The sequence below is a fragment of the Ricinus communis genome, chromosome 3 (assembly GCF_019578655.1).
Source record: "Ricinus communis isolate WT05 ecotype wild-type chromosome 3, ASM1957865v1, whole genome shotgun sequence".
Classification (NCBI taxonomy): domain Eukaryota; kingdom Viridiplantae; phylum Streptophyta; class Magnoliopsida; order Malpighiales; family Euphorbiaceae; genus Ricinus; species Ricinus communis.
In genome coordinates, this window is record NC_063258.1 from 1,891,560 (window position 1) to 1,899,406 (window position 7,847).

General features: G+C 35.2%; 1 non-coding gene across 1 annotated transcript; it reads right to left on the reverse strand.

The window, feature by feature from the left end:
* Positions 1-4,326: 4,326 nt before the first annotated feature.
* LOC112536257 lies at positions 4,327-4,431 on the reverse strand. The gene has a single exon (XR_003080302.1). It is a non-coding gene; the product is annotated as a small nucleolar RNA R71 (small nucleolar RNA).
* Positions 4,432-7,847: the final 3,416 nt, after the last annotated feature.

Below are 7,847 nucleotides of genomic sequence, written 5' to 3' on the forward strand. Positions count from 1 at the left end.
ATTATGGCTAATTGAACATTTTATAAAAGTTAATGGATTTAATTGAGCTAAAAAAATAGAATAGGAACTTAATTGGATCTTTTATAAAAATTAATGGGTTTAATTGACAAAAAGAAAGAAAACTTAATTGGATTTTTTAAATAAATTCAAGATTTTTTTTGTATCTAAAAAAACGGACTCGGACTTTATACCAGACTAAGTGTGTAATACTATAAACATAAAGAGTTTATTACATTAATGTAATTCTTATGATATCTAGTTTCTTATTTAAACCAAATTAAAATGAATCCACTCAATTTTCTTTCCCGCTTTTATGAGAAGGGCAAAGGATACCATGACTAATTCAAAGTTCTTAAGATTAAAAACAAGGGATAGAAGAAGTCAAAACAATGTTCTTAATGAGTGGAATTTGGGGTAAAGAGTAAATTCACTTTTCTTAAAATCATGAGTAAGGGGCGAGGGAATTAATTTAAATTTTCAATTAAAGTGGGTAATTATAATTAGCTAATAAAAAATATTTATTATTTTTGGAAATTTTCAGACAAGGAAGAAGGCAATTGGCCTCTTCTCTTGGACGCGGCTTCCCCCATGCGTGTAGACCGGTGCAAGATAAAGTAAACAGAAACTAACATATCCTTGTGTTTCACGTCTATGCAACTTCCATCCACTAGATTGCCATTGCCATTCCTAATCATTATTTTCATTTCTTTTGTTTACCTTTTTACTTTGCTTTTCAAAATAAAATACTACGCGAAACAAATGGCACCATATTAGAGTGTAAGTTTACTGTTTTCTCCGAAATTGTGGTACATGAGATGGAGTGACACGTGAACATGCTTAATCAATAGAATTTGTATTGGCATATTTACTTTCAGTTATCCTATAGATAGTTTTGAGCCAAAAAAATAAAAAATAAAAACTTAAAAATTGTAAGTCTATAATAACTGATTTAATTGATTAATTAATTAATTAATTAGCTAGTTAGTTAATAATAAAAAATAATGACTAAATACCCAAAAAAATATTGTATAGCAGTTATTTTCACTTTTCAAATAAAATGAGATAATAGGGTCCTAAGGCACAAAAAATAGCACTCTCTAAAAAAGTAATACTTAGGACTCTATAAAAAACAAAAGCTTGAATAGAAAAGGATCCCAGCATGAACCGATAACAACAATAACACTACAATATTCAAATAATCAAGTATAAATTTTCTACAAATAATTTCAGCAACAAATTTTTTCATTCAATCATTCTCTCATATTTATGTTTACTACAAAATGTTATTTGTTTAAATTTTCAGCAAAGTAAATATAAGTCCTTCAGCTTATTAATTTACAAACATTTACTGCTATTTATTTAATTCTTATGGTGTCGCTTGACGATTTAAGCAAACTGTAAAGAGAGCTTAAGAATTTACAAGAATTATGATTAAGAAGTAAATTCAAGGCGCATTAATTACATACGTGGCACGCTCAACAAAATTATTGATCAAACATATTTTTAACACACCTAGTGGGACCAGTTATTATGGTATCCAAAACAACAAGTATTACTGGAAAAGATATAGTGGGGTCTCAAGATGCGAGAGTCACTGCTAAAGAAGCAGGACATTAAGGTTTTGTTCCTCAGATTGTGAAACAAATTGAAAGGAACATGGCACCTCAAGATGTTCAACCATATGAGGCGCTAATACCTCCAACAAGCAATGTCATTATTGGGAGGCAAAATGATGTTTTACTTTTAGTACAGATTGTTGATACTAGAAAGTTACTTCTGATATACCTCAACTAAGTCCTACGCCAGGAGGCTAGGATATTTTGTCACAAACCTTGGGATAAAATGCAATTGGAGAACAAGGGGGTAGTCTTCCACTAGCTCTCAAGAGGGGAATGATGCTCAAGACCCCAAGTCCTACCTGTTCTAGATGAAAGACACGTTCCCTCTATAGAAGGAATGAAGGATTACCAAGAGGAGTTGTGCCTACTAGCCGCCCTAATATGGGTAGACCCATGTTACCGTACCAAATTTATGCTACTATTAGGGGGCATGCCTTTAGGAAAGGATAAACAACAGAGGGTATCAAGGATACTAGCTAAGACCCCCTGTCCAACCTCCACCTTAGGTGATGGATATGGAAGTTGTAAGAGATATGGTTCGAGGGCTTTATAGATAAGGTTTAAGGCAAGTGGAGAGGCTAGAATTTCACAAGCCCTATCCCAATGCAATTGATGGAGATTACCCATATCCTAAAAGGTACATGATTCTAGATTTGCATCATTTAAGAGAAAGTGATCAGTCAACTCTTAAACATACTAGGTTTATGATATAGTATGGTGAACTAGCTAATTATAAAAATTTTAAAAATTTCAAATTGAGGTTGTTTCCAAATTATTTGATTGGTATTGCATTTATATGGTATGCTACTCTCCCTAGAAATTATGCCCTAACTTGGTGAGAAATGGATAGATAATTTGATACTCAATTTCTTAAAGTTGAACTTGAGGTATGCATTACTGAATTATCGAGGATAACTTAGAGGGTGGGAGAGACCATTGATCTCTTCATTGTTAAGTTCAAAAAGATGATAAATGATACAAGATATTCTTGCCATAGATAAATTTTTTGGAGATGGCACAAAGAGGGTTAGATATTGAGCTTAGGAAAAAATTTCAAGGGATGGAGTTTTAGGACTTTTATGAACTTGCAGCAAAAGTGACAGACTGAGAAATTACTTAGAGAAGAGAATCAAAAGAAGAAGTCTACTATGGCTGACTACGAGAAATTACTTAAAAAAGAGAATCAAAAGAATAAGTCTACTATAGGGACATACTATCAAGAGATCAATTTCCTAGAAGTAGAAGTAGCTGATTTCTCTAACATAGGGAGCTGTATTTGCCCATTCTTAGTATGAAAGGTCCTTGAAACCTGGAAGAAGTCTTATGCCAGTAATGCACAAACTCAATACACATTTGGTGTCTCTAAAACATATGAGATATTTGATTTCTTGCTAAATGAAAAACTGATTAAACTTCCATAGGAACACAAGTCTCCTCTCAAAGAAAAAAATTAAGGGAAGGGATTACTATGAGTATCATAGTACTTTCAATCATTCAACTAACTCCCGTTGGATATTGAGGAATATGGTTCAAGACATAATTAATAAAGGAGTCCTAAAGTTTTTAGAGAAAAAGGAGGCCATGCTTATTAATGAGAATAGCACCAATCAACACTATAAATTTTGATTTAAGGACCCTGTTGATTAGGAAGATAGAGCAAAAGAAGAGAAATGATATGGAGATTCAACAGGGGAAGGTGTTCGACAAAGTTTGCATACTTAAGAAGTCTTTACTCATCAAGGAGCCCCAAGAAGTGAAAAGGTTTGCAGCTCCACCTTTTTCCAAAGAGCTTAAAAGGAGAATGCCATACTCCTCTCAAATGCCAAAATTTCAAAAAGGACAACTGTGAGCGGCCGAACTTTTCGTGCAGATTTTCCACTATTGGTTTGAGGTTCGCTCTTTGTACTAGGCCCATTTCGAAATGAGCCATTTGGTCGAGGGACCTAACGGATTACAAAATGGTCTTAAGAACATTTTAGAAAAGGAGTCGCCATCCGATGAGATCGGGACAGTTCAACAATGAGGATGACAGCTTTGTACCCTACATGGAGACCCTAAGTTTTCAGCCATTTATTCTTTGTTCTTTATTTGTTTTTGTTTGATTTTATTCTTTTATTCATTTGTATTGTTGGTTATTCATTGTTCCAAGTAGTGTATGACTAGGAGGTCTAATCCTGATCTAGTAGATCCTCTACCAGAACTAGAGCGATCCCTCAGGTAGTTGAGGAAGTAGTTGAACGTAGAGCAGGAAGAGATTCAGATTGGGAAAGCCATAGACGAGAGTGAACCAGAAGACACTACAATAGGTTTGGCAGACGACAATGACAATAATGAGAATAACCGAATGATGTATGATTTTACGAAACCATCGCTGGAGGGGACGCGAACATGCATTACGAAACCGGCCGCCACTGCCAATAATTTTGAAATAAAGCCTAATGTGATTCAAATGGTGCAGCAAAGAATTCAGTTCAGAGGCCTACTAGATGAGGATCCTAACGCGCACATAGCGAGTTTCTTAGAGATTTGTGATACCTTCAAGATTAATAGGACAAGAGACGATGCAATTTGTCTCCGCTTGTTTCCATTTTCTTTTAGGGATAGAGCAAAGTGGTGGCTACAGTCGCTACCTCTAAAAACTATCACTACTTAGGATTCTTTGGCAGAAAAATTTATGTTTAAATACTTTCCTCTATCTAAAACTGCTAAAATTAGAAATGACATCTTCTTTTGTGCAGTTTGATGATGAGTCGATATACGACACTTGGGAGAGATATAAGGACCTACTTAGATGCTGCTCACATCATGGACTACCAATCTGGTTACAGGTACAAATTTTTTATAATGGTTTGAATTTGGTTACTAAGCAGATGCTAGATGTAGTTACAGGTGGTTCTTTAAATAGCAAGATACTAGAGCAACCCCAAACCTTGATAGAAGAGATGGCCACAAACAATTACTAGTGCCACACTACTAGGAGCAGGACGAGACGTTAAGGGAGTGTAGACCAATTGGATGCCACTGCAGCCTTGGCGGCTTAAATGGAGTTTTTATTCAAAAAAAATTGATCAACTCCATATGCATGTCCAAGCAGCTCAAGCAAGTTGTGATTCTTATGGTGGCCCACATTTCAGTAGTAACTGTATGTCGGGAGGTATGTTTGCTTCTTCTTCATCTAACCATGAACAAGTGGACTATATGGGGAGTTAGCCTAGGCAGTAGAACAACCGATATAGCAACACTTATAATCTGAGTTGAGAAATCATTCGAACTTCGGATGGAGGAACAACAACAACTAGGGGCCATTAGTGTTTCAGCGACTATATCAGTAGCCGTAACAATCTATTCTCCCACCTCAGTCTTCTCAGACTCAAGAGAAAATACCTAACTTAGAGGAGTTGATGGTGAAGATTTGTGTCTACTTCAGAGACCAGATTCCAACAGACGGACGGGGCTCTTAGAAATCAATAGGCCTCCATTCAGAACTTGGAGAATCAAATAGGCCAGATTTCTAAGATGTTGGCTGAGAGACAACCGGGATTGCCTAGCAATACAGAGTCCAACCCGAGAGAGCATATGAATGCAATCACTTTATGGTCAAGTAAGTATATTCCTAGTTCTTCTCCTGTTTTTCATAATGATGTTGATGTGCAGGTAGATTCAAATAAAAAGGTTGAAGATAACGAGGCGAAGGAACTAGAGAAGGAAGAGGAAAATGAGATTTTACTAAAGGAATACCAGCTCAAAATTCCATACCCTGCTAGGTTGAAACAGGCGCAAATGGAGCATCAATTTAGTAAATTTCTTGATGTATTTAAACAACTGCACATAAACATATCTTTTGTTGAAGCTATTTTGCAGATGCCTAGATATGTAAAGTTTTTAAAGGAGATCCTTAGCAGCAAAATCAAGTTCAAGGACTTGGCATTCATGACACTAAACGAGGAATGTTCGGTGATTTTCCAGAATAAGTTACCAGGAAAGAAACATGATCCATGGAGTTTACTATCCCTTAACTATTAGTGATGCTTTAGCTGATTTAGGAGTTAGCATTAATGTAATGTCGTATAACCTATTTACTAAGTTGGGGTTGTGAGAGACAAAACCTACTAGGATGAGTATACAACTAGCTGATATATCAGTCAAGTATCCTAGGGGTATTGTAGAGAATGTGCTTGTTAAAGTGGATAAATTCATATTTCTTGTTGACTTTGTGATCTTACATATGGATGGTGAGAGTAGTGTACCTTTAATTCTAGGTAAACCTTTTTGTTGCAACATCTGGGGCAATTATAGATGTTTGTGATGGAAAGCTTGAACTTAGGGTAGGGGATGAGACTAGCACATTTGACTTGAATAATTCTATGAAACATTCTTTAGATAATAATGATACTGTGTATTCTATTAATATATTTGATGATGTTGTTGAGACACATTTACAGGAAATGTTGGTTGAAGACCCTCTACAAGTTACTTTGCCAATTGAAGATGAGCATGAACTGTCAAATGAGAAAGTGTTAGAGTAGCTTGAATTTTTATTAGCAAATGAGCTAAGAGAAAAGGATAATAAGTTTGTTGTAATTGATAGAGTAGGTGTGCAAAAGTTGAGGCCATCAATTGGGGAACCGCCGGTTATTAAGTTGAAAGAGCTCTCAAAGCATAGCGACTATGCATATCTCGACAAAGACAACAGTTTGCCTAATATTTCAGCAGCAGACTTGACACCCGAGGTGAGGGAGATGACATTGCCCTCTCTAAGGAAGTATCAAAAGGCCTTTGCTGGAAGAATGCTGATATTCTAGGGATCAGCCATACTTATTGCTTACCCAAGATTTTTATGGACGATATCCATAAATTTACAGTTCAACCGCAACGCAAATTAAACCCGTATGAAGGGAGTGGTCAACGAGTCCAGCTAAATAACTCGAAAAAAGCGCTTTTGGGAGGCACCCCAACTTTTGTTTTATGTTTTTGATATTTTGATCATTGGGTTTGGAATATTTTCTTAGTTTTAGTTTTTATTTTCATTTAGATTTTGAGTTTTATATGCCATTTGAGTGTTTTGACGAGTATTTTTCACCCTCAGCAGCCGATAATGCACCACTTCCAGTATAACCACCACCACCAGCAGTCGAGGCACCACCACCTCCACCACCGCCACCAGCCCAGCAGGATGAGTAAGGCGGTATCTCTTCATATTTATCTCTTTTCCTTTTTGTACTTATTATGTTGCTTCCCAACTCCTTTACATACTATGGACAATGTGTCCTTCATGTGTGGGGTGTTTTCCGATTGTTGTTTATTATATTATTGATGATGTATATATTTAGGATACTTAGGATGTTTTAGCTTTTCTTTTTTATCTTCAAAAAATTGATAGTTATGGTAATGAGCATGTGATTTTTCCTCGTTATTTGTTGCTATTGGAATATTATTGAGCAATTTTTAGTTTATCATAATGGATAGGTTAAACTGGTGTTACTTAACCATTCTTTAAGTTAGTTAATTTGAATTTAATTAGTTGTTTTACTGCCTGGCTTTCGGCCTTCTTGATCCAACTGCAACCCTAGAGAGTTAGGTGTTTGTGTATGAATTGATTAAATGATAATTTGATTGATGGTATTTGGACACCTTATGCAAATGTACACACTTAAATTGTGAGTTTTTGAACCTAATTGAGCATACATTATAAATGCTCCTCTTTTCTTTTTCTTGTTTGAGTGTGCATTGTATTCTTCTTATTTCCAGAACTTGCTTAGTAATGCTTGTTGAGGTCACATCAACAATCAAATGTTATGAAATGATAAGGGCACTTAGAATTCACCATTGTAGCCAAAAGCCAACCTATGAATGTTTTCTATTAGTTAGCGAAGTTTGAGCCTATCCACTTTCTTCATTTTTTACCATTTTGCTTTATCATCACACTTTGTTAATCCTTTCGTTTGTTGATCCCTACCATATTTCTGGAATTGTTGCAATGTGTTCTGTTCATTGAGTTGTTGGATAAAATACTGGTTTTATTTGTACTTTGAATTTACTAAGTCCTATAAAAATTTAGTTTAGATGCTCCCTTCAATCTAAAGTAATTCGGTTCTGTTATTTTTTATTAAAAAAAAAAGAAATAGTTCTTTATTGAGTATTCATTCATTTTTCACTTTTTGAGCATCTTGTTTTAGAGACTTGGGAACTATAGTGAATTTAATAATCTTTGTTTGGCATTTAGTCATT